Below are 27,818 nucleotides of genomic sequence, written 5' to 3' on the forward strand. Positions count from 1 at the left end.
ATGTTGATGGCAAGTTGTATGGGGAAGGAGTTTGGTACGGGGCAGGTTGCTGGAAGTGGGGAGATGTCTGGTACGGGGCAGGTTGCTGGAAGTGGGGAGATGTCTGGTACGGGGCAGGTTGCTGGAAGTGGGGAGATGTCTGGTACGGGGCAGGTTGCTGGAAGTGGGGAGATGTCTGGTACGGGGCAGGTTGCTGGAAGTGGGGAGATGTCTGGTACGGGGCAGGTTGCTGTAAGTGGGGAGATGTCTGGTACGGGGCAGGTTGCTGGAAGTGGGGAGATGGCTGGTACTGGGGAGTTTGCAGGTACTGTGGAGGTTGCTGTTGCTGGGGAGGTTGCTGTTGCTGGGGAGGTTGCTGTTGCTGGGGAGGTTGCTGGTGCTGGGTAGGTGGATGGTGCTGGGGAGGTGGATGGTGCTGGGGAGGTGTATGGTATGTAATAGGAGGGGGAGGATGGAAAGTGGCTGGAGGTGGATGGTATGTAATAGGAGGGGGAGGATGGAAAGTGGCTGGAGGGGGTGTAGATGTAATAGGAGGGGGAGGATGGAAAGTGGCTGGAGGGGGTGCAGGTGGAGGAACTACAGTGGTGGGAGGAGGAGGAGGTTGGGAGGTAACTTGCTGGAGAGCAGCGTGGCATGAATGCATTACATACATCTGCTGGGCAGGAGAGAGCGTTTCCATGCGCTCCACAACAGACCTGAAAAAGGTGTGGTTTGGCGAAGATCTTGCTTCTGAATGCATGGTTTGCAGAAGTGTCTTCACCTCCAGAATGCTGGAGTTGATCTGCTGATAGCCTGCGGAGATTTGCTCTGACAAGACTTTTAGACAGTTCTGGAAAGATGCATTCAGATGCAAGAACTCTGGCGCATAAGTCTTTTCCTGACCCCTCTGCCGCTGCCGCCCAGTACCCGCAGGTGTACTAGAGGTGGCAGGGGCAGAAGGGTGGGGTAAAGGGAAAGCGATCTCCTCACCAGCAGCTTCATGTAATGTAGGCGGCCACGATGCTCCTGTGCTGGTGGATGGGACAGATGGGTCGAATGTGTGGGAAGGCTGGGAAGGTGCAGATGTACCGGGGCGGTCGAAGTGTCCCTCGGTGCCGGTCTCCTCAGGGATCGCCTCAGAAGGGTCCAATCGTGCAGGCTCCCGAGTGCTGCTCACCGTGCTGTGGAATAAAGAGAAAAAAAAAACATTAAAATACTGACATGGTATGGCCCTGGCTGAAAAAAAAATTTACATATAACATTTTTTTTCACATGTGGTGTGTAATATTTACCTTCTGGTGACCATTGTTTCCCGGAGGAACGACAGGGCTTCTGCGTACTTGTACTTGCTCCTGCGTCCTCCAGATCCACTCGGGGCCCGCATCTCTTTATTGAACTCCTTCTTGAAACGATCTCTGACAGACTGCCACCGATTCACAATTCTGTTCCCTGAAACGAGAAAGGAGTGGTTAGTATACAACATCAGTGTTTCCCAAACTCCAGTCCTCATAGAATCATAGAATCATAGAATCGTAGAGTTGGAAGGGACCTCCTGGGCCATCTGGTCCAACCCCCTGCTCAAAGCAGGATTCGCTAAATCATCCCAGTCAGATGTCTGTCCAGCCTCTGTTTGAAGACTTCCATAGTAAATAGAAATCCTGAACACATGATCCGTGGGGACCACGAGGACTGGAGTTCGGGAAACACTGGTTTACATCAAGCAACCGGTACTGTATATACTTACGCTCTTTAATCTGGGCCCGAGCTTCGAGGTCCTCCCAGCGGCCCACAAGGAGCGAACAGATTTCCTCCCAGAGTCGTCGGGTAACGATCAGGTCAGCGTGGCGTCGGTCAGCCATATTCCAGAGCGGCTCCCTTTCTCTGACGAGATCGATGAGGCGGTCCACATCAATCCCTCCATCCTCACCGTCAGAGTCGGGAGCACGCTGTGAAGGCTGTTAAAGAAAAAGACAAAAATAACATAATTAGCCTCCACAAAAGAAATGAAATAAAAAGTGCAAAAAAACAAAGCAAAAATATTTATACTTACACGCTGGTGACAGCCGCGTTGCTGTCGCCGACGACCCTGGGAGGCACTGCGAGCACCTCTTGGCCAAGCACCAGATTGGGAAGACTAGAGAAGAAAACAAAAAAAGTTATGTCTTTGGATGTAGGCATTTGTTTGCTGTGTGTGGTCTGCAGAACATTGTTTTCTATGTGTTGTGTGTAGTGTGATGTTGTGTTTCTGCGTTTGATGCAAAAAACTTACCAATTGTGAGCCCACTCCAGGTGTCTGTCCACCCCTTCCTTCTTCTTCTGGGAGCTCCTCTTCATCTTGTGATTCCTGTTTTGAAATAAAAGGCCATGAATAGACATATATTACAGAGAAGATGGATTTTGGAAATAAAAACTTACCGTCAAACGCTGACGATGCGAGGGAGGGCTCCCAGAAGATGATGTGCTGTCTTCCTGGTGGCCACACTCCATGCCTGTGGGTGGTGTTCCAGCTGCTGCCATTGCTGCTGCTGCTGCTGCTGCATCTATTGGGCGGCTGTTGAATAAAGAGAAACAAAGGGCCAATGAATATCTTGATATTCAATAGCCCTAGTTTGGAGGAATGGGTTATTTGATAATTACCGTCTCTCATCTGCTGCTGGCCTCCCCTCCTCAGCATGTTCTATTTGCTGCTCCATTTGGGGTGGTGGTGGTGCTGATGGTGCTGCAGTGGTCTCCTGCCTTCTCCTGCTTCTCTTGGTTGCTTTCTTGGGTGGCATGTTGGGTGTGGCTGTGGGTCCCACTGTCTTGCTTTTATATATGTCTTGTGGGCAGAGCTACTGAGCATGCTCAGACCAAAAAACCGGATCCGGGCGCCGGATCCGGCGCATTGCGGCGCTCATAGGCTTTCATTGTGTGAAAAAGCCGGACGCGCCGGATCCGGCGTGTCCGGCTTTTTCGCCGGAGACAAAAAACGTTACAGTAGACGTTTTTTCCAGACGCCGGATCGCGACACATTGCCGGATCCGGCGAAAACCGGATGAAACGCATGGCCATCCGGCGCAAATGCAAGTCAATGGGGGGGAAACCGGATCCGGCATTGCATTTCGCCGGATCCGGTTTTTGTCAAAAGCGCCGGATCGCGCCTGACGGCGAAAACCTGATGTGTGAAAGAGGCCTTAGGTGGTCACATTCACTGAACAAAAAGGATATTCTGGAGTTAAATAGCTTAACAGGCCAAGTTACATGTTAACATAGGAACCCTTCTTTGATATCACCTTCACAATTCTTGCATCCATTGAACTTGTGAATATTTTGGAGAGTTTCTGCTTGTATTTCTTTGCATGAAGTCAGAATAGCCTCCCAGAGCTGCTGTTTTGATGTGAACTGCCTCCCACCCTCATAGATCTTTCGCTTGATGATACTCCAAAGGTTCTCCATAGGGTTGAGGTCAGGGAAAGATGGTGGCCACACCATGAGTTACAGTGGGGAAAAAAAGTATTTAGTCAGTCAGCAATAGTGCAAGTTCCACCACTTAAAAAGATGAGAGGCGTCTGTAATTTACATCATAGGTAGACCTCAACTATGGGAGACAAACTGAGAAAAAAAAAACCAGAAAATCACATTGTCTGTTTTTTTTTCATTTTATTTGCATATTATGGTGGAAAATAAGTATTTGGTCAGAAACAAGCAATCAAGATTTCTGGCTCTCACAGACCTGTAACTTCTTCTTTAAGAGTCTCCTCTTTCCTCCACTCATTACCTGTAGTAATGGCACCTGTTTAAACTTGTTATCAGTATAAAAAGACACCTGTGCACACCCTCAAACAGTCTGACTCCAAACTCCACTATGGTGAAGACCAAAGAGCTGTCAAAGGACACCAGAAACAAAATTGTAGCCCTGCACCAGGCTGGGAAGACTGAATCTGCAATAGCCAACCAGCTTGGAGTGAAGAAATCAACTGTGGGAGCAATAATTAGAAAATGGAAGACATACAAGACCACTGATAATCTCCCTCGATCTGGTGCTCCACGCAAAATCCCACCCCGTGGGGTCAGAATGATCACAAGAACGGTGAGCAGAAATCCCAGAACCACGCGGGGGGACCTAGTGAATGAACTGCAGAGAGCTGGGACCAATGTAACAAGGCCTACCATAAGTAACACACTACGCCACCATGGACTCAGATCCTGCAGTGCCAGACGTGTCCCACTGCTTAAGCCTGTACATGTCCGGGCCCGTCTGAAGTTTGCTAGAGAGCATTTGGATGATCCAGAGGAGTTTTGGGAGAATGTCCTATGGTCTGATGAAACCAAACTGGAACTGTTTGGTAGAAACACAACTTGTCGTGTTTGGAGGAAAAAGAATACTGAGTTGCATCCATCAAACACCATACCTACTGTAAAGCATGGTGGTGGAAACATCATGCTTTGGGGCTGTTTCTCTGCAAAGGGGCCAGGACGACTGATCCGGGTACATGAAAGAATGAATGGGGCCATGTATCGTGAGATTTTGAGTGCAAACCTCCTTCCATCAGCAAGGGCATTGAAGATGAAACATGGCTGGGTCTTTCAACATGACAATGATCCAAAGCACACCACCAGGGCAATGAAGGAGTGGCTTCGTAAGAAGCATTTCAAGGTCCTGGAGTGGCCTAGCCAGTCTCCAGATCTCAACCCTATAGAAAACCTTTGGAGGGAGTTGAAAGTCCGTGTTGCCAAGCGAAAAGCCAAAAACATCACTGCTCTAGAGGAGATCTGCATGGAGGAATGGGCCAACATACCAACAACAGTGTGTGGCAACCTTGTGAAGACTTACAGAAAACGTTTGACCTCTGTCATTGCCAACAAAGGATATATCACAAAGTATTGAGATGAAATTTTGTTTCTGACCAAATACTTATTTTCCACCATAATATGCAAATAAAATGAAAAAAAAACAGACAATGTGATTTTCTGGATTTTTTTTTTCTCAGTTTGTCTCCCATAGTTGAGGTCTACCTATGATGTAAATTACAGACGCCTCTCATCTTTTTAAGTGGTGGAACTTGCACTATTGCTGACTGACTAAATACTTTTTTTCCCCACTGTATCTCCTTTTATGCCCATAGCAGTCAATGACTCAGAGGTATTCTTTGCAGCATGACATGGTGCAGTTTCATGCATGAAGAGGATTTTGCTCCTGAAGGCACATTTCTGCTTTTTATACCATGGAAGACAGCTGTCAGTCAGAAACTCTATATACTTTGCAGAGGTCATTTTCACACCATCAGGAACCTTAAAGAGCCCTACCAGCTGTTTCCCCATGATTCCGGCCCAAAACATGACTCCTCCACCTCCTTGCTGACGTCGCAGCCTTGTTGGGGCATAGTGGCCTTCCACCAACCATCCACTACTCCATCCATCTGGACCATCCAGGGTTGCTCGACACTCATCAGTAAACAAGACTGTTTGAAAATTAGTTTTCATGTATGTCTGGGCCCACTGCAACCATTTCTGCTTGTGAACACTGTTTAGGAGTGGCCGAATAGTAGGTTTATGCACCACAGCATGCCTTTGAAGGATCCTACACCTTGAGGTTCGAGGGACTCCAGAGGCACCAGCAGCTTTAAATATCTGTTTGCTGGTTTGTAATGGCTTTTTAGCAGCTGCTCTCTTAATCCGATGAACTTGCCTGGCAGAAACCTTCCTCATTCTGCCTTTATCAGCACAAACATGTCTGTTCTCAGAATCAACCACAAATCTCTTAAAAGTACGATGATCACGTTTAAGTTTTTGGGAAATATCTAATGTTTTTATCTCATGACCAAGGCATTGCACTATTTGATGCTTTTCAGCAGCAGAGAGATCCGTTTTCTTTCCTAAATTCCTTGAAACCTGTGCCCTGCTTAATAATGTGGAACATCATTCTTAAGTAGTTTTCCTTTAATTGGGCTCACCTGGTAAACTAATTATCACAGGAGTTTGAGATTGATTTCAGTGATCCAAAGAGCCCTGATACACAATACCATCTGAGTTTATTTGAAAAACAAAAAATTACATCTTTATGACACTTAAATCCAATTTGCATAATAATTTGGAACGCAGTGTAGAAGGCTATATGCGGCCTCATACTGTATACAGGAGGCTATGTGGGCACATACTGTGTATAGGAGGCTATATGCAGCCTCATACTGTATATAGGAAGCGATGTCCAGGCTCATACTGTATAAAGGATAAAGTACAAATATATCCCAAATACTGGAAAAAAATTCTTCAAAGGCTCAACTCACTGGAAATATAATAGCAAAAAAAATCTCATAAATGAGCTATTAAGCATCACAAGAGATCAAAATTGGAGTTTTTCAAGCTAAATAATTTATTTAGAATAATTAACAGAGCATAAATGCTAAATGCAAGTTACAGCAGACATAAACACAATATAATTAAACCAGCACCTTGACAGTTAATAAAGTTTTTATCTGTATAAAACATGTATTTTCTTTGCTTTCCTTTCACAAATAGAATGCATAGTAAACAGCAAACTCCCCATTTACATAATATGTATGCCCAGATACGGTTTTGCATACAATAAGTACCCAGAGTAAACTGCTGAATATAAAGTGCACAAGTGCCTTGTATCAAATAAGCCTGGTAGGCGTTAAGTGTACACAGAGTAAAAACTGTCTATACAAATTCCAGAGTAAGATACAAGGACTGCATTAGAAAGTAACAACTTACATGTGTAGTGTATGTCGCTGTAAAACCTGCCGCCCCTACGCGCGTTACGCCGCAGCTTCCTCAGGAGGCGTGGTTTACAAGTGCCCCGTTTCTAGTTTATATAGTGCAGTCAACCAATAAACCGCTTTCCCTAATAAAGCTTGTAAAATTCAGGACCTGAGCTGTAGTGTCCACAATGACGTCAATAGTATCCAGTTCTAAACATCCACAGCATTATCGGCGCATGCGCTGTTGAGTCCCCACTATGAACAGGGAGTCTATGATCAGCATGAAAGTGGCTCAAGCTGCAAAACAGCCAGAGACAGCCACATACCAGACTGAGCACGTCAGAAGGCTCCTAGGGAGGACAGAACTGGGCATGCGCTCAAGTGAGGACAAGAAAATAAAATAATTATGAAGAATAATAATCACTACTTAAAGTGATAGCAAGTGTTGAAAGTGAGGGGATAAAACATAATGATGCTGAAATAATTATAGCGGTGTGTATGAACCATTAAAGTGAATATGTCTGACATAGAGTGCAAAGGCACACACATATGTGTCAATTATAAGCACACTATGCAAGCAATAAAATTTTTTTTTAACAATTAGCATAATGTGTATGCAGGCTATATGAAAGTGTATGTGCATCATATAACTATAACAACTATATACCATGTCTCTGTTAAAAAACAAATGAACATAAAAATAACACATGGCATTCAATACATACATCAAATGTCATATATCATAAAGTAATTATATACACAATTATGTATAATGCATAATACATAGCAAAAATACACAAAGAAAATTGTGAAAAAAATAAAAAATGAGTGAAAAAAATATATAAAAATAAAACAAATAAAAATGTAAATGAAATAAACAAATAAAAAAAGAAAAAATGAATAAAAATGTGAACAAATAATATGAAATATTGAAGACCCAATGGGTACGAAAAGAGCCGTAGATTTCTTGTGAGAGGAGTGTTTCTTCATAAAATCTTGAAATGCCCTCAACAATGAATTCCATGCCAGATCATATACTGCAATGCGAAGATAGAGAACTGGAGTATAAGCACAGGAAAAAATAATTAAAAACAGAAAACTAAAACCAAGACTAAAAAGATACCCATACGATTTTTACAGAAAGGACCCAAAACCATTACTCTCATTCAATCATTTTTTTTTTTTTGCTACTGTATATAGGAGGCTATGTGCAGGCTCATACTGTATATAGGAAGCAATGTGCAGGCTCATACTGTATATAGGAGGTAAACACTGCATTCAGGAGGCTATATGTTGGTGCTCATACTGTATATAGGAGGCTATATGCGGCCTCATACTGTAAGGGGACAGCCATGGTTGCAGCCTGTGCGCCATCCTATACAAACCTGTTCCTGGGGCTATGGGAGAGGGAGCCATTTTCCACAGATGCCATGAATCTGTTAGGCGTCGGATTCCTGACTCTGCACAGCGGGGATCCAGAGCCAGACATCCAGCGGTCTCCCATTTTTCTCTGACCGCTCCGGGTGCTGCTCAGACTTACTCTGACAGCCTGGATGTTGCTGCCACCTCTGGTGCAGCAATGGTAGCGCAACCTGCTCTGCAGGGAACAGCTCCAGAGGCTAAGTCCTCATGCCGTGCTACTGGGCATGCCCGCAAGTTTACCTCTCAGTGGAGAGCAGGGGTCACGTGTTCAGGTCCTGTGTCGGATCTGATTGGTCCTTCCCAGGGTCCTTCAGCAGACTGAAAGGATTGAAATTTTTGATGTTTTTTTACTCCTCTCAACAGCCCAAACAAGTTTCTAAAAGGATGAGTTTGCAACTACTTTACTTTTGGAGAAAATTCAAAACATTCATTATTCAATAGGGCCCAAAATAGCAAAAACCAGCGGTTTGAATGAACACTCACATTTCTTGGTAGAATCGTGCAGGATTTAAATTTTTGATGTTTTTCTACTCCTCTCAACAGCCCAAACAAGTTTCTAAAAGGATGAGTTTGCAACTACTTTACTTTTGGAGAAAATTCAAAACGTTCATTATTCAATAGGGACCAATAGCAAAAAGCAGCGGTTGCTATATAAAACTTGCTGCAAGTTGGCCTCCGCCTGCTGCATGATTGATCCTGGGCTTCAACACAGCCAGTTGTCGCTCGGAAGTGCTGTCCGCACAGAGAAAAACACTAGCTCCTGTGTTAGTGGGGTTCAGTAACGTCTGCTGGTACCCTGCTATGTGGATTGCAATGTCTCCTGCCGCCTCCACATTCAAAAACCATCAGGCCTCTGCCTGCTCCATGCTTGATCCTGGGCTCCAACAATGCCAGTTCGTGTTCGTGAAAAAACAAGTCCTACAGGAAGTCCCAGCGCAAGAAGAAGGAAGGGGGTTCTACTCCCCCCTCTTCTTAATACAAAAACCAGATGGCTCTTGGAGAACCATTGTCAACCTGAGGAGACTCAATCAGTGGATAGACAATTGCTCCTTCAAAATGGAGTCAATCAACACGGCCACAAAGATCCTGTTCCAGCATTGCCTCATGGCAGTGATAGACTTAAAAGATGCCTACTATCACATCCCAATCCATCGGGAGTATCAGAGATGTCTTTTCTGCGATCCAGGGACATAGTGATCGTCCCATACTTAGACGACTTTCTGGTAATAGGGAGGTCGGAATCCCACTGCACACTTCAAGTGAAGGAAGTAATAGCAACTCTAGTAGGACTAGGATGGATAGTAAACATCCCCAAGTCAAGGATAACCCCAGTAAAAGAGCAATCCTTCCTAGGGTTGATATTGGACTCCGAGCAACAACGCTGCCTCCTACCAGAGGAAAGTGACCAAGATAAGAGGCCTAGCTCGCACAGCAATACAAAGGCCAAATATGACACTGAGGAACGCAATGTCCCTTTTAGGCTCACTGACATCATGTATACCCGCAGTAACATGGGCGCAGTACCACTTAAGGCAACTACAGTGGGAAGTCCTGTCAGCGCAGAAACAATTAAAAGGGCATTTAGAAGGCAAACTATGTCTCTCAGTGGCTGTAAGAGATTCCCTGCTCTGGTGGACTGTAGAAAAGAATCTAACAGCTGGTGTCCCGTGGCAAAAACCAGTTGAGGACATCATTACGACAGACGCGAGTGCCACAGGGTGGGGAGCACACCTGAGATCCCATACAATACAGGGGACCTGGTCCTCACTAGAAAGCGATCAGAATTCAAATGTAAAAGAACTATGGGCAGTGGAAAAAGCCGTGAAACATTTCCTTCCCTTACTTCAGGGCCGCCACACCCGGGTCATGACGGACAATCAGGCAGTAGTAGCCTACATCAATCATCGGGGGGAACGAGATCTCGGGGCCTCATGCAAATATCAGATCTACTCTTCCAGCTAGCAGAACAACATCTCTTATCCATCACAGCATTGCACATAAAGGGGGCAGAAAATATACAAGCAGACTTCCTGAGTCGCAGGCATCTAAGACAAGGGGAATGGTCCCTAAACTCCCGAGTCTTCCAACAAATAGTTCAGGCCTGGGGCAGACCAGAAATAGACCTATTCGCTACCGCACACAACCGGAAGGTCAGGAAGTTCTGCCCGCTAAATCCAAGGGAAAACCCCTTGGCAGTAGATGCCCTACAAATACCCTGGAAGTTCATCCTGGCCTATGCATTTCCCCTGATAACAATGATCCCAGTAGTAGTCAGGAAAATCAGGGAGGATCGGGCAAGAATAATTCTTATAGCTCCTTTTTGGCCAAGAAGGCCTTGGTTCTCCCTTCTGAGGCTCATGTCAGTGACAGATCCATGGATACTACCAGAGATTCCAGACCTGCTTTCCCAGGGACCAGTGGTCCACTCTCAGGTGAAGGGCTTCCATCTAGCAGCCTGGAATTTGAGAGGGCGCTACTGAGTCACCAGGGATTCTCTCCAGGGTTAGTCTCCACCCTGTTGAAAAGTAGGAAACCAATAACATCCCAAATCTACGGTAGAACGTGGAAAAAGTTCCTAGACTTCCTGGGGGAACCTTTAGGGGATGTAGCTCCAGTGGGACCTATCCTAGAGTTCTTACAGTCGGGGCTGCAACTGGGGTTAGCCACTAACACACTCAAAGTTCAAGTCTCAGCTTTGGGGGCCCTATATAACTGCAATTTAGCAGCCAATAGGTGGGTGTCCCGGTTCATTAAGTCCTGTGGCAGGTCAAGACCGGTCATTATCCCAAAGATACCACCCTGGGACCTGAACCTAGTTTTGGAGGCTTTAACCAAAGATCCCTTCGAACCACTACTAGAGCTGTCACCAAAGCTACTTACACTTAAAACGGTCTTACTGGTAGCCTTAACGTCAGCCCGAAGAGTCAGCGACCTACAAGCTCTGTCTATATGTCCTCCTTATACACAGATCTTGGATGACCGAGTGGTTCTAAGACCAGACCCGGCCTATCTCCCCAAGGTAGTCCAAAAGTTTCATAGGACTCAGGAGATCTCCTTGCCATCGTTCTGTAACAATCCCAGAAACCCGGGGGAGCAAAAGTTCCATACATTAGATGTAAAAAGAGCCATAATACAATATATGTCAATAACTAGTCAGTGGAGGAAAGATCAGTCCCTTTTTGTAGCCTTTCAGGGTAGTAGAAAGGGGCACGGGGTAGCTAAAAGTACCATTGCCAGATGGATCAGGGAGGCCATTATGTTATCCTACTCCGCAAGTGGCACTCCAGTTCCAGAAGGCATCAAGGCTCACTCCACCAGAGCCGTGGCTACCTCCTGGGCAGAGAAGGCTGAGGTATCAATTGAGCAAATTTGTAAAGCCGCTACTTGGTCCTCACCTTCCACCTTTGTTAAACACTACCGACTTGATCTGTCTTCCTCTACTGACCTAACCTTTGGTAGAAGGGTGCTGCAAGCGGTGGTCCCTCCCTAAGGTGTCTTATTCTACAAAAGTCTCTCATGTGTGCCGTCATGGGAGACGGGAAAACACCAAGGTTACTTACCGGTAGCCGGTTTTTCCGGAGCCCATGACGGCACCTGTATATTCCCCCCCTTTTCACTCCTTTGGTGTGCACTATAGTTTGGGTGTTTTTTAGTTAGATAGATATAATGTGGTGATAGTTTTACCATGTGTACTAACCCGGGGGCCTCTCATGCTCTGTAAACCAACTGAAGCGAGGGAGAGGTACCGCCCTTTTATCTTCAGTAGGGTTCCTGTCCTGACTGGGCGGATCCCCTCTCTCATGTGTGCCGTCATGGGCTCCGGAAAAACTGGCTACCGGTAAGTAACCTTGGTGTTTCTCCTCCAGACGCAGAGAATGCCCCCTTGTGACCGTCGCCTTCCTTGGTATAAACAGATCCTCGGAGAGATATTTGTATTGTCCCCTTTTCCCAAAATTTAGAAGTTGGAGGGCCTCAAGGGGGAGACAATGTTTCACTAAAGAATTCATAAGCGTCAGGAATCTGGTAGAAATTTAATAACTTAACTACACATTGAAGTAATGAGGGAAGGCGCTGATGGTCTTGTAGCAGGTGGGTGTGCAGAAATGTATCCATCCAAACCTAAACACATTACTGCAGCTAATGACACCTGTACCTACCAAATAGCAAAAGCCAAGACAGATGATTTATATTGCAGACTGAATAAAATACAATGCCTTCCATATATAGGTGAGTACTTGATGTAGCAGAGTTGGTCAAGTTAAATCAAGCCACATGCATTTGGCATTTGAAATGTGCAACTTGGAAAATTAATGCAGAGCAACAAAAGTTGCAAAAAGCATTAAAATATTGCTTTGAAAAGACAACTTGCTTTGGTTTCAATTCAGTCTGTTTTTGGAAAACTTATCTCTCCTGATGCTGGGTATTGTAACCAACGAGTGTGCATACCATCCTCCCTACCTGTCTGCTGAGGCCCCCTCAGCAGACTGAAGCTGGCTGCTGCCGCACAGCTGGAAGACAGTCTGGACCGTCCATTGTGAAACTTGTTCTATTGTCTCCCTCTTGTGACCTACCTAACTACCTTCACCTGTCTGAGTATCCTCTTGGCTTACAGCAGCCAGGTGTCACAATGGAACAATTGGAACACATGTCACAATGGGCGGCCCAGACTGTCTTCCAGCTGTGCGACAGCAGCCAGCTTCAGTCTGCTGAGGGAGCCTCAGCAGACAGGTAGGGAGGTTGGTATGCATGCTTGTTGGTTACAATACCCAGCATCAGGAGAGATAAGGTTTCCAAAAGCAGACTGAATTGAATTGAAACCAAAATCTGGTCTTAAACTCTGGAATAAGAGGCATCTGGTAAGCAGCGGATACTGAAGGTAATAAACTTGTTTTCAGTTGAGGAACACTGGATTTCAAAATTGGGACTGACAAAGGTCCTGGTAAAATGATCTGATTTAATTAGAGGATATGCCACATGTTGTGCATAGCAGGCTTGTGTCCCTGATATGGGACTGGTACTGTTTGAGGACGTATGTCCTGCCCAGGTATGTGTGCCACGGGAGGAGAGGACGCGCTGGTTAGAAAGGCACTTGAGTGCAGGGGAATAGCGATGCATCTGTGTCCGGGCGTGTGTACAGCTGCTGAAGGAGATGCTCCTTCAGTCCCAATTTTGAAATCCAGTGCTCCTCAACTGAAAACAAGGTTATTACGTTCAGTATCTGCTGCTTACCAGATGCCTCTTACTCCAGACGTTTAGACCAGATATTCAGTACTGAATAATACCACACAGGCCAGCTGTCAATTTAATGATATATTAAAAAGACAACTTGCTTTGGATTCAATTCAGTCTGTTTTTGGAAACCTTATCTCTCCTGTTGCTGGGTTTTGAAACCAACACGTGTGCATACCCCCATCCCTACCTGTCTGCTGAGGCTCCCTCAACAGACTGAAGCTGGCTTCTGCCGCACTGCTGGAAGACAGTCTGGGACGCCCATTGTGACACGTGTTTCAATGTTCCATTGTGACACACCTCGGTGCTGTAAGCCGATAGAAAGCTCAGACAGGTGAAGGTAGGTAGGTAGTTAGGTAGGCCTCTAATTCAAACACACCAGGGGACTGAACAATCTGCCACAAGCTGTAACGTATGAGCGGTGCCCAGCGCTGCCCCCAGCAGGGAGTACTCTGAACCTTAGCAACAAAGCAGAAAGCAAAAAAAGGCACAACCAAATTAGATGCAAAGGATTAGCAAAGGGTCTTAGTGAAACTTCACACTGCACTCGGATGTCATCCCAGTGCAGTCCGATATACACCAAGTCAGGCCATGGAGGAGACGGAGAACTTACTTGTATCGCATCCGATGTGACTCCACTCCAGCCTTAGGCTCTGTGTCCACAATGAGATTTTGTTGCGTTTTTGACACGACATATTTTTGTTCCATCAAAAACACAGCTTCTTACAGTTCAGCAATGTGGATGGGATTTATAAAAACCTCCTGCCCGCTGGGCTTTTTTTATGCAGTGTAAACTGACCTGGGGTGTGTGCTTCAAACACAACCTGTCACTTTTTCTTGCAGATATGCTAAGTTTTCTGTGCACATATTTCCCATAGACACTTTGGACCAATTGCCCAGGATCAATAACTCTGTAGCATGAGATACCATAAAGCTTAACTTTTAATATATAACAGGTAAACTAATTCAAACACCAATAGAATATATATGTGACACAGACTATTACAAAGTGCTCACGAAAAAAATCAGTGTAGGTAATAAAAAATTGGGGGGTTCATCCCTGTTTCTCTGAAGATCACCCTCAGAAGGCAGCATAGGAGGATGGGTGGAATAGTTCAGTCCTTAATATCCCCTGTCGTGCCCCAAATGCAGGACTCCCATCCTGAGGCCGGAGTAACTCCAGCGATGAATACGGACGAGTGCTATGCAATAAAACATCACATAGCACTCGGACCAGTATTCATCTACGGGACAGCTCCCATCACGGTTTTTTTCCCCAGACGTTTTCAGTGTCCGAGTGAAATGGTAGCATACAGAGATTGCCACTGACACATGGCAGAGTCTCGGCTCACTCGCACCCATATAAGCCTATGGATGCGGATGAATTAGAAAAAACACAGCACTCGATGACAGAGGGAGGTGCAGAAGTACGGTATCCAATCCACTATAGATTATAGTAAAGACTTGGCACTCAAGAGGGAAAATTGAATTTAACAGTTCCTTTATTGTACAAAGCATCCAGTTCCAAAATTCTTGAATGTTTTCAGTCGTACATTCGACCTTAGTAACATAGTAACAGTTAGTAAGGCCGAAAAAAGACATTAGTCCATCCAGTCCAGCCTATAAAATTCGGTCAGAATAAATCCCCAGATCTATGTCCTTCTAAAAAACCTAACAATAACTGTAAGATACAATATTGTTACGCTCCAGGAAGACATCCAGGCCCCTCTTGAACCCTTCGACTGAGTTTGCCATCACCACCTCCTCAGGAAGGGAATTCCAGATTCTCTCTACCCTAACTGTAAAGAATCCTCTTCTATGTTGGTGGAAAACCCTTTTTCCCGTCTCCCATGATGGCACACATGAGAGAGGGGATCCGCCCAGTCAGGACAGGAACCCTACTGAAGATAAAAGGGCGGTACCTTTCCCTCGCTTCAGTTGGGTTTCCTGTCCTGACAGGGACCCGTGCTGAAGACAGCAGGTCACACTTATAAATGGATGGGGGAACTACAATACCCAGAGAGATTAGCAAAATTAGGATTATTTAGTCTAGAAAAAAGACGACTGAGGGGTGAAATAATAACCATGTATAAATAAATGTAATAAATGTAAAGTCAAATGGCGCTCCTTCGCTTCCGGACCCTGCCTTGCGCCTAAACAGTGGTTTATGACCACATATGAGGTATCGGTGTACTCAGGAGAAATTGCTTAACAAATTTTAGGATCCATTTTATCCTGTTGCCCATGTGAAAATGAAAAAATAGGCTAAAAGAAAATTTTTGTGAAAAAAAAGTACCTTTTTTATTTACTGATCAATTGTGAAGCACCTGGGGGTTCAAAGTGAGCACTCTGCATCTAGATAAGTTCCTTGGGGCGTCTAGTTTCCAAAATGGGGTCACTTGTGGGAGAGCTCCAATGTTTAAGCACACAGGGGCTCTCCAAACGCGACATGGCAACCGCTAAATATTCCAGCATATTTTCCATTCAAAAAGTTTTCGAAGGGAGTGACAATAAAATCTCTTGAGGAGTAAGATCTGTTGGTGTCAAACCCATACAACGAAGTGAGCCATTAATATCTTTCCAGAAAGTTGAAATACCCGGGCAAAACCAGAAAATATGCACAAGAGATCCTATTGCACCAGAACATCTCCAACACAATGGTGTATTGCTTAAACCTAGGTGGACCAAGCGTTCCAGAGTTTTGTACCAGAATCTTGAATGCATTCTCCTGTAATAGAATACACCTGGAAAAACCGTGAGAGTTGGCAAGCACTTGACTCACTTCTTGGTGAGATAGGGTTATCTTTAGCTCCGATTCCCAAGAGGTTATATAAAGAGGCTCGAAGTTCTCTGGTGGCTTGATAAGATTAGCATATAGTTTAGACACTAGTTTGGAGATAGAATGGAGCTTAACCATGAGCTCCAGCCATAACAGATCCAAGGAATGCTTCAGGTCTGCTTTAAATTTTAAGATGAAATGGACATGCTGTTTCTGCAAGAAGTCCTTAGGACGTTTTGTAGCATCTCTCGGCCAACCCTCCACACATGGTATATCACCTCACAGGAGATGGGAGATAGGAATGTTTGGGAGACCATCCCACAGATCATAAACATCCACGTATTTGGGGTTAGTCAACCAAGGGAGGACTCTGAGTGGGATATCCTCCAGAAAAAAACAGTGAGGTATGATATTTGGGATTAGTTTGAGCATTCCGATACCGCAAGTATCGGGTATCGGCCGATATTCACTGTATCGGAATTCCGATACTGAGTTTCCGATACTTTTAGCATATCGAATACCGGAATCGGAAGTTCCCATAATGCTATGAGCCAGCTTTCTTTTGCCTTGCAGCAGCGCTAGTCACAGCTGTCTGCAAGGTCTGTGTGAGTGTAGCTCACACTGTGTAGTGTGTCCTGCAGACACGTCTGCTTGTAGGACGTTCAGCGTGTCACTGCCTCATACAAATTTTTTCTTTTTCTTGCTGCAAATTTTTCATTCTCCTATTAGTGTGAATCCATCCGTATCCATATACGTTGGTTGCAAACACTATAGGAGTAGACAGCGGAGCCTTTCTGCAGCCTTTCAAGCCAAAGCGGGCACTCCCAAGACTTGCAGTGCGTGGTCCTTTTTTGACACAGTTGCAGATGACATTTGCTTTGTCAAATGCAAGCTGTGTCATCAGAAAGTCAAAAGAGGGAAAAATGTCAGCAACCTCAGTTTGCTGCACTGTTCACGGCTGTCTGAGAGGTCCCTGTGTGTGAGTGCAGCTCACGCTGAGTAGTGTGTCCTTCAGCTACGTCTGGTTGTAGGCCGCTCAGTGTGCGTCACTGCCTCACACATTTTTCTTTTATTGCAGCTCATTTTTTATTCTCCTATTAGTGTGCATCCATCCGTATCCATCTACATTGGTTGGTTGCAAACACTATATAGGAGTAGATAGAGGAGCCTTTTTTCTGGCTTGTGCCCTTCAGCTGCAGCCAGATTAGTATTACCCTATTTTTTGGAGCCTCATCTTTTGCATTGTAGGTTACCTTCCTGCATTGTAATAGCTCCAAAAAGTTTGTGATACTATCGTGTTCAAATCTTTGGTCACATCCTTTTAGTTTTTACAAAAAACAAAAACAAAATAAAGTTCACCAAACACTCCATTTGACAGTTGTGTAGGCCACATTAGCTCCTATTAAAGTGTAGTCCACACACACACTTCATAAAATTAGTGTTTCTTATACCTGTTACCAGCTGTTCAGGAATAAGCACACTAAGCCCCCCCTTTGTACTTTTCTGCCTATCTTTATCAGTATACCAAGATGAAGAAGGCAGGAAGTAAGGCCCGTGGGCGTGGAGTTTCAGCAGGGAGAGGACGTGGGGATTCTGTGCCTGCTGCGGGCACCAATTAGTCAGCATCCCCCAGTTTTAGTAGGCAACAGTCCTTTATGCGCAGCTTTGTAGGACCTCGCCGTACCCCACTGCTGCGGGAGGAACAAATTGAAGCCGTTGTCGGATGGATGGCAGATAACGCATCGACTTCAATGACTTCCACGTCCTCTCAGGGCCAGAGCACTGAAGAGCAACCATCTGTCTCTTCACCACCTGCCAAAGTGCCCAGGCAGTCAGAGAGCCCTGGACAGGAGCCATCAGTCTCTACTTCTGTTCTCTGAATCTGTTGGCTTGGAAAGAGGGGGCCAGCCAAGCAGCATTCAAGAATGTGAAGAAGAGAGAGTATGCAGTGATGCGCAACTTCTTTGTCCCTCGGAATCTGAAGAGGTGGGTGGGCCAGTGCCTATGGTCAGCACACCTCGGTACGCATCAGATGATGAGACTCAGGTGCCACTTTCTGGTGTGTACGGTGCTGGCGAGACAACCCAGGAGAAGCAGGTGTTTCAAGAGGGGAGTGTAGATGATGAGGTCCTTGACCCATCATGGCGTGAGGTCAAGGACCTCTCCCAGGAGGGAGAGGGAGGGGGCAGACTTGGTTGCCTGTAGCCTCCACTTCGGCACCCGTTAGGAGCATTCCTCTTTCAAAAGCCAAAGTGGGCGCTCCCAAGACTTGCAGTGCGTGGTCCTTTTTTGACACAGTTGCAGATGACATTTGCTTTGTCAAATGCAAGCTGTGTCATCAGAAAGTCAAAAGAGGGAAAAATGTCAGCAACCTCAATACCACAAATATGTGGAAACATGTGCAGACCAAGCACGAGGTGGAGTTACACAGACACACTGAAGACGTAGGCCAGCGTACCGCACCACCTACCACCTCTTCAGCTCGTGTTGGTGCCTCTTCCTCCAGCTCACACACAGCTGGTTCGGCTTCCTCACAGGATCGCCAAGGAAGAACCTCTGGCACTGTTGTCCGAAGACCCAGTGACATTCCACCCACAGCACCACTTTCCCAGTCATCCTCACACTCCCAGGCCACTCTACAGCCATCGGTAGCACAGGCATGGGATAAAACCCGGCCATACTCGGCAAATCATCCCCGAGCACAGGCTCTGAATGCTGGCATTGCCAAACTACTGGCCCTTGAAATGCTCTCATTCAGACTGGTGGAGACTGACACCTTCCGGAACTTCATGGCATTGGCAGTCCCACAATACACCATGCCCAGCCGCTTTTATTTCAGCAGGCAAGCCGTCCCTGCCCTGCAAAAACATGTGGAGGGAAAAATAAAACATGCACTACTTAATGCCGTCAGTAGCAAGGTCCACCTGACCACCGATGCGTGGACCAGTAACCATGGACAGGGACGATACCTTTCCCTCACTGCCCATTGGGTCAATGTTGTGGAGCCGGGTACAGATCTGGAGAGTGGCGCTGTACGTGTTCTGCCAACCCCAAGCCCAGGATCAAGCATGGAGCAGGCAGAGGCCTGATGGTTTTTGAATGTGGAGGCAGCAGGAGACATTGCCGTCCACACAGCAGGGGAACAGCAGAAGTTACTTAACCCCACTAAAGGGGGTTTTACACTAAGCGATATCGCTAGCAATATCGCTAAAACGTCACTGGTTTTGTGACGTCATAGCGATATTGCTAGCGATATCGCTATGTGTGATACTTACCAGTGACCGGCTCCCCCACTGTCCATCGCTGATCGCGCGAGAATGTCCGGCTCCATTTCTCGTTGGGCGCTTCCTGCTGAGACTTTCTGCTGTGACGACGAGCGACGCGTGGAGGCGGGCGGGAGGACGCCAGGATCGCTGTGTGTGAATGGTAAGTATCGTGCGCTGCGTCGCTGCTGCATCGCTGTGAGATCTTTCTGTATGAAAGCTCACTAGCGATCATTTAGCGATGCACCAGCGATCCTGACCGGGTCGGATCGCTGGTCGGATCGCTGGTGCATCGCTAAATGTAAAAGGGCCTTAACACAGGAGCTAGTGTGTTTTTCTCTGTGAAGATGGCACTTAAAATTTCAATCCTGCATGATTCTACCAAGAAATGTGATTCTTCATTCAAAACGCTGGTTTTTGCTATTGGGCTCTATTGAATAATGAATGTTTTGAATTTTCTCCAAAAGTAAAGTAGTTGCAAACTCATCCTTTTAGAGACTTGTTTGGGCTGTTGAGAGGAGTAAAAAAACCATCAAAAATTTCAATCCTGCATGATTCTACCAAGAAATGTGATTCTTCATTCAAAACGCTGGTTTTTGCTATTGGGCTCTATTGAATAATGAATGTTTTGAATTTTCTCCAAAAGTAAAGTAGTTGCAAACTCATCCTTTTAGAGACTTGTTTGGGCTCATGAGAGGAGTAGAAAAACATCAAAAATTTCAGTCCTGCACGATTCTACCAAGAAATGTGTGTTCATTCAAACCGCTGGTTTTTGATATTTTGGGCCCTATTGAATAATGAATGTTTTGAATTTTCTCCAAAAGTAAAGTAGTTGCAAACTCATCCTTTTAGAAACTTGTTTGGACTGTTGAGAGGAGTAAAAAACCATCAAAAATTTCAATCCTGCATGATTCTACCAAGAAATGTGATTCTTCATTCAAAACGCTGGTTTTTGCTATTGGGCTCTATTGAATAATGAATGTTTTGAATAATGAATGTTTTGAATTTTCTCCAAAAGTAAAGTAGTTGCAAACTCATCCTTTTAGAGACTTGTTTGGGCTCATGAGAGGAGTAGAAAAACATCAAAAATTTCAGTCCTGCATGATTCTACCAAGAAATGTGTGTTCATTGAAACCGCTGGTTTTTGATAGTTTGGGCCCTATTGAATAATGAATGTTTTGAATTTTCTCCAAAAGTAAAGTAGTTGCAAACTCATCCTTTTAGAAACTTGTTTGGGCTGTTGAGAGGAGTAAAAAAACATCAAAAATTTCAATCCTGCATGATTCTACCAAGAAATGTGAATCTTCATTCAAAACCTGATTTTTGCTATTGGGCTCTATTGAATAATGAATGTTTTGAATTTTCTCCAAAGGTAAAGTAGTTGCAAACTCATGCTTTTAGAGACTTGTTTGGGCTCATGAGAGGAGTAGAAAAACATCAAAAATTTCAGTCATGCATGATTCTACCAAGAAATGTGTGTTCATTGAAACCGCTGGTTTTTGATAGTTTGGGCCCTATTGAATAATGAATGTTTTGAATTTTCTCCAAAAGTAAAGTAGTTGCAAACTCATCCTTTTAGAAACTTGTTTGGGCTGTTGAGAGGAGTAAAATACCATCAAAAATTTCAATGCAGCATGATTCTACCAAGAAATGTGATTCTTCATTCAAAACCTGATTTTTGCTATTGGGCTCTATTGAATAATGAATGTTTTGAATTTTCTCCAAAAGTAAAGTAGTTGCAAACTCATGCTTTTAGAGACTTGTTTGGGCTCATGAGAGGAGTAGAAAAACATCAAAAATTTCAGTCCTGCATGATTCTACCAAGAAATGTGTGTTCATTGAAACCGCTGGTTTTTGATAGTTTGGGCCCTATTGAATAATGAATGTTTTGAATTTTCTCCAAAAGTAAAGTAGTTGCAAACTCATCCTTTTAGAAACTTGTTTGGGCTGTTGAGAGGAGTAAAAAACCATCAAAAATTTCAATCCTGCATGATTTTACCAAGAAATATGATTCTTCATTCAAAACCTGATTTTTGCTATTGGGCTCTATTGAATAATGAATGTTTTGAATTTTCTCCAAAAGTAAAGTAGTTGCAAACTCATGCTTTTAGAGACTTGTTTGGGCTCATGAGAGGAGTAGAAAAACATCAAAAATTTCAGTCCTGCATGATTCTACCAAGAAATGTGTGTTCATTGAAACCGCTGGTTTTTGATAGTTTGGGCCCTATTGAATAATGAATGTTTTGAATTTTCTCCAAAAGTAAAGTAGTTGCAAACTCATCCTTTTAGAAACTTGTTTGGGCTGTTGAAAGGAGTAAAAAACCATCAAAAATTTCAATCCTGCATGATTCTACCAAGAAATGTGATTCTTCATTCAAAACCTGATTTTTGCTATTGGGCTCTATTGAATAATGAATGTTTTGAATTTTCTCCAAAAGTAAAGTAGTTGCAAACTCATCCTTTTAGAGACTTGTTTGGGCTCATGAGAGGAGTAGAAAAACATCAAAAATTTCAGTCCTGCATGATTCTACCAAGAAATATGTGTTCATTGAAACCGCTGGTTTTTGATAGTTTGGACCCTATTGAATAATGAATGTTTTGAATTTTCTCCAAAAGTAAAGTAGTTGCAAACTCATCCTTTTAGAGACTTGTTTGGGCTCATGAGAGGAGTAGAAAAACATCAAAAATTTCAGTCCTGCATGATTCTACCAAGAAATGTGTGTTCATTGAAACCGCTGGTTTTTGATAGTTTGGGCCCTATTGAATAATGAATGTTTTGAATTTTCTCCAAAAGTAAAGTAGTTGCAAACTCATCCTTTTAGAAACTTGTTTGGGCTGTTGAGAGGAGTAAAAAACCATCAAAAATTTCAATCCTGCATGATTCTACCAAGAAATGTGATTCTTCATTCAAAACGCTGTTTTTTGCTATTGGGCTCTATTGAATAATGAATGTTTTGAATAATGAATGTTTTGAATTTTCTCCAAAAGTAAAGTAGTTGCAAACTCATGCTTTTAGAGACTTGTTTGGGCTCATGAGAGGAGTAGAAAAACATCAAAAATTTCAGTCCTGCATGATTCTACCAAGAAATGTGTGTTCATTGAAACCGCTGGTTTTTGATAGTTTGGGCCCTATTGAATAATGAATGTTTTGAATTTTCTCCAAAAGTAAAGTAGTTGCAAACTCATCCTTTTAGAAAATTGTTTGGGCTGTTGAGAGGAGTAAAAAACCATCAAAAATTTCAATCCTGCATGATTTTACCAAGAAATGTGATTCTTCATTCAAAACCTGATTTTTGCTATTGGGCTCTATTGAATAATGAATGTTTTGAATTTTCTCCAAAAGTAAAGTAGTTGCAAACTCATGCTTTTAGAGACTTGTTTGGGCTCATGAGAGGAGTAGAAAAACATCAAAAATTTCAGTCCTGCATGATTCTACCAAGAAATGTGTGTTCATTCAAACCGCTGGTTTTTGATAGTTTGGGCCCTATTGAATAATGAATGTTTTGAATTTTCTCCAAAAGTAAAGTAGTTGCAAACTCATCCTTTTAGAAACTTGTTTGGGCTGTTGAGAGGAGTAAAAAACCATCAAAAATTTCAATCCTGCATGATTTTACCAAGAAATGTGATTCTTCATTCAAAACCTGATTTTTGCTATTGGGCTCTATTGAATAATGAATGTTTTGAATTTTCTCCAAAAGTAAAGTAGTTGCAAACTCATGCTTTTAGAGACTTGTTTGGGCTCATGAGAGGAGTAGAAAAACATCAAAAATTTCAGTCCTGCATGATTCTACCAAGAAATATGTGTTCATTGAAACCGCTGGTTTTTGATAGTTTGGACCCTATTGAATAATGAATGTTTTGAATTTTCTCCAAAAGTAAAGTAGTTGCAAACTCATCCTTTTAGAAACTTGTTTGGGCTGTTGAGAGGAGTAAAAAACCATCAAAAATTTCAATCCTGCATGATTTTACCAAGAAATGTGATTCTTCATTCAAAACCTGATTTTTGCTATTGGGCTCTATTGAATAATGAATGTTTTGAATTTTCTCCAAAAGTAAAGTAGTTGCAAACTCATCCTTTTAGAGACTTGTTTGGGCTCATGAGAGGAGTAGAAAAACATCAAAAATTTCAGTCCTGCATGATTCTACCAAGAAATGTGTGTTCATTCAAACCGCTGGTTTTTGATAGTTTGGGCCCTATTGAATAATGAATGTTTTGAATTTTCTCCAAAAGTAAAGTAGTTGCAAACTCATCCTTTTAGAAACTTGTTTGGGCTGTTGAGAAGAGTAAAAAACCATCAAATTTCAATCCAGCATGATTCTACCAAGAAATGTGATTCTTCATTCAAAACCTGATTTTTGCTTTTGGGCTCTATTGAATAATGAATGTTTTGAATTTTCTCCAAAAGTAAAGTAGTTGCAAACTCATGCTTTTAGAGACTTGTTTGGGCTCATGAGAGGAGTAGAAAAACATCAAAAATTTCAGTCCTGCATGATTCTACCAAGAAATGTGTGTTCATTGAAACCGCTGGTTTTTGATAGTTTGGGCCCTATTGAATAATGAATGTTTTGAATTTTCTCCAAAAGTAAAGTAGTTGCAAACTCATCCTTTTAGAAACTTGTTTGGGCTATTGAGAGGAGTAAAAAACCATCAAAAATTTCAATCCTGCATGATTCTACCAAGAAATGTGATTCTTCATTCAAAACGCTGGTTTTTCCTATTGGGCTCTATTGAATAATGAATGTTTTGAATTTTCTCCAAAAGTAAAGTAGTTGCAAACTCATCCTTTTAGAGACTTGTTTGGGCTCATGAGAGGAGTAGACAAACATCAAAAATTTCAGTCCTGCACGATTCTACCAAGAAATGTGTGTTCATTCAAACCGCTGGTTTTTGATATTTTGGGCCATATTGAATAATGAATGTTTTGAATTTTCTCCAAAAGTAAAGTAGTTGCAAACTCATCCTTTTAGAAACTTGTTTGGGCTGTTGAGAGGAGTAAAAAACCATCAAAAATTTCAATCCTGCATGATTCTACCATGAAATGTGATTCTTCATTCAAAACCTGATTTTTGCTATTGGGCTCCATTGAATAATGAATGTTTTGAATTTTCTCCAAAAGTAAAGTAGTTGCAAACTCATGCTTTTAGAGACTTGTTTGGGCTCATGAGAGGAGTAGAAAAACATCAAAAATTTCAGTCCTGCATGATTCTACCAAGAAATGTGTGTTCATTGAAACCGCTGGTTTTTGATAGTTTGGGCCCTATTGAATAATGAATGTTTTGAATTTTCTCCAAAAGTAAAGTAGTTGCAAACTCATCCTTTTAGAAACTTGTTTGGGCTGTTGAGAGGAGTAAAAAACCATCAAAAATTTCAATCCAGCATGATTTTACCAAGAAATGTGATTCTTCATTCAAAACCTGATTTTTGCTATTGGGCTCTATTGAATAATGAATGTTTTGAATTTTCTCCAAAAGTAAAGTAGTTGCAAACTCATGCTTTTAGAGACTTGTTTGGGCTCATGAGAGGAGTAGAAAAACATCAAAAATTTCAGTCCTGCATGATTCTACCAAGAAATATGTGTTCATTGAAACCGCTGGTTTTTGATAGTTTGGACCCTATTGAATAATGAATGTTTTGAATTTTCTCCAAAAGTAAAGTAGTTGCAAACTCATCCTTTTAGAAACTTGTTTGGGCTGTTGAGAGGAGTAAAAAACCATCAAAAATTTCAGTTCTGCACGATTCTACCAAGAAATGTGTGTTCATTCAAACCGCTGGTTTTTGATATTTTGGGCCCTATTGAATAATGAATGTTTTGAATTTTCTCCAAAAGTAAAGTAGTTGCAAACTCATGCTTTTAGAGACTTGTTTGGGCTCATGAGAGGAGTAGAAAAACATCAAAAATTTCAGTCCTGCATGATTCTACCAAGAAATATGTGTTCATTCAAACCGCTGGTTTTTGATATTTTGGGCCCTATTGAATAATGAATGTTTTGAATTTTCTCCAAAAGTAAAGTAGTTGCAAACTCATCCTTTTAGAAACTTGTTTGGGCTGTTGAGAGGAGTAAAAAACCATCAAAAATTTCAATCCTGCTCGATGGCAGAGCTGTGACCAAAGTGACTAGAGGATAAGGGAGATTTTGAATTTCTGCACACACTTGTGGACACTTATGGATTGTGTGAGGCCCACTGACTAGTATCTGAGCGCTCTGTCACAGGCTCGATGGCAGAGCTGTGACCAAAGTGACTAGAGGATAAGGGAGATTTTGAATTTCTGCACACACTTGTGGACACTTATGGATTGTGTGAGGCCCACTGACTAGTATCTGAGCGCTCTGTCACAGGCTCGATGGCAGAGCTGTGACCAAAGTGACTAGAGGATAAGGGAGATTTTGAATTTCTGCACACACTTGTGGACACTTATGGATTGTGTGAGGCCCACTGACTAGTATCTGAGCGCTCTGTCACAGGCTCGATGGCAGAGCTGTGACCAAAGTGACTAGAGGATAAGGGAGATTTTGAATTTCTGCACACACTTGTGGACACTTATGGATTGTGTGAGGCCCACTGACTAGTATCTGAGCGCTCTGTCACAGGCTCGATGGCAGAGCTGTGACCAAAGTGACTAGAGGATAAGGGAGATTTTGAATTTCTGCACACACTTGTGGACACTTATGGATTGTGTGAGGCCCACTGACTAGTATCTGAGCGCTCTGTCACAGGCTCGATGGCAGAGCTGTGACCAAAGTGACTAGAGGATAAGGGAGATTTTGAATTTCTGCACACACTTGTGGACACTTTTGGATTGTGTGAGGCCCACTGACTAGTATCTGAGCGCTCTGTCACAGGCTCGATGGCAGAGCTGTGACCAAAGTGACTAGAGGATAAGGGAGATTTTGAATTTCTGCACACACTTGTGGACACTTATGGATTGTGTTAGGCCCACTGACTAGTATCTGAGCACTCTGTCACATGCTCGATGGCAGAGCTGTGACCAAAGTGACTAGAGGATAAGGGAGATTTTGAATTTCTGCACACACTTGTGGACACTTATGGATTGTGTGAGGCCCACTGACTAGTATCTGAGCGCTCTGTCACAGGCTCGATGGCAGAACTGTGACCAAAGTGACTAGAGGATAAGGGAGATTTTGAATTTCTGCACACACTTGTGGACACTTATGTATTGTGTGAGGCCCACTGACTAGTATCTGAGCGCTCTGTCACAGGCTCGATGGCAGAGCTGTGACCAAAGTGACTAGAGGATAAGGGAGATTTTGAATTTCTGCACACACTTGTGGACACTTATGGATTGTGTGAGGCCCACTGACTAGTATCTGAGCGCTCTGTCACATGCTCGATGGCAGAGCTGTGACCAAAGTGACTAGAGGATAAGGGAGATTTTGAATTTCTGCACACACTTGTGGACACTTATGGATTGTGTGAGGCCCACTGACAAGCATCTGAGCGCTCTGTCACAGGCTCGATGGCAGAGCTGTGACCAAAGTGACTAGAGGATAAGGGAGATTTTGAATTTCTGCACACACTTGTGGACACTTATGGATTGTGTGAGGCCCACTGACTAGTATCTGAGCTCTCTGTCACAGGCTCGATGGCAGAGCTGTGACCAAAGTGACTAGAGGATAAGGGAGATTTTGAATTTCTGCACACACTTGTGGACACTTATGGATTGTGTGAGGCCCACTGACTAGTATCTGAGCGCTCTGTCACAGGCTCGATGGCAGAGCTGTGACCAAAGTGACTAGAGGATAAGGGAGATTTTGAATTTCTGCACACACTTGTGGACACTTATAGATTGTGTGAGGCCCACTGACTAGTATCTGAGCGCTCTGTCAAAGGCTCGATGGCAGAGCTGTGACCAAAGTGACTAGAGGATAAGGGAGATTTTGAATTTCTGCACACACTTGTGGACACTGGACACTTATGGATTGTGTGAGGCCCACTGACAAGCATCTGAGCGCTCTGTCACAGGCTCGATGGCAGAGCTGTGACCAAAGTGACTAGAGGATAAAGGAGATTTTGAATTTCTGCACACACTTGTGGACACTGGACACTTATGGATTGTGTGAGGCCCACTGAATATCTGAGCGCTAGGTCACAGGCAGAAATTGGCTTGTGTATCACAAACTACAAGGTGTATGTAGAATTGGGCAGAATTGGAATCTCCCTAGAGTGCAGGTCTGTAAGAACGGAACATGTCCTCGACTTATTCTCACAGAGTGACTCACTGATAGCTTCACTGTGGCTGTGATAACAGCCGTTACACGGTACTGTGTGAGGAGCGTACACCGCTGTATGGTGTGAAAAAATGCACGCTCAGTACCTCAGCAGGGCAAAAAAAAAATTGTGATTGCTTTTAAAAAAGCAGTTTGCGGAGCAGTGGGTAAACAGCAATGCAGGAATGTCAGGAAGCCTTAGAAGGCAGCCCAACA

Source organism: Dendrobates tinctorius, unplaced genomic scaffold (genome assembly GCF_039654945.1).
Source record: "Dendrobates tinctorius isolate UK_male_01 unplaced genomic scaffold, ASM3965494v1 ptg000076l, whole genome shotgun sequence".
In the NCBI taxonomy this organism is placed as follows: Eukaryota; Metazoa; Chordata; class Amphibia; order Anura; family Dendrobatidae; genus Dendrobates; species Dendrobates tinctorius.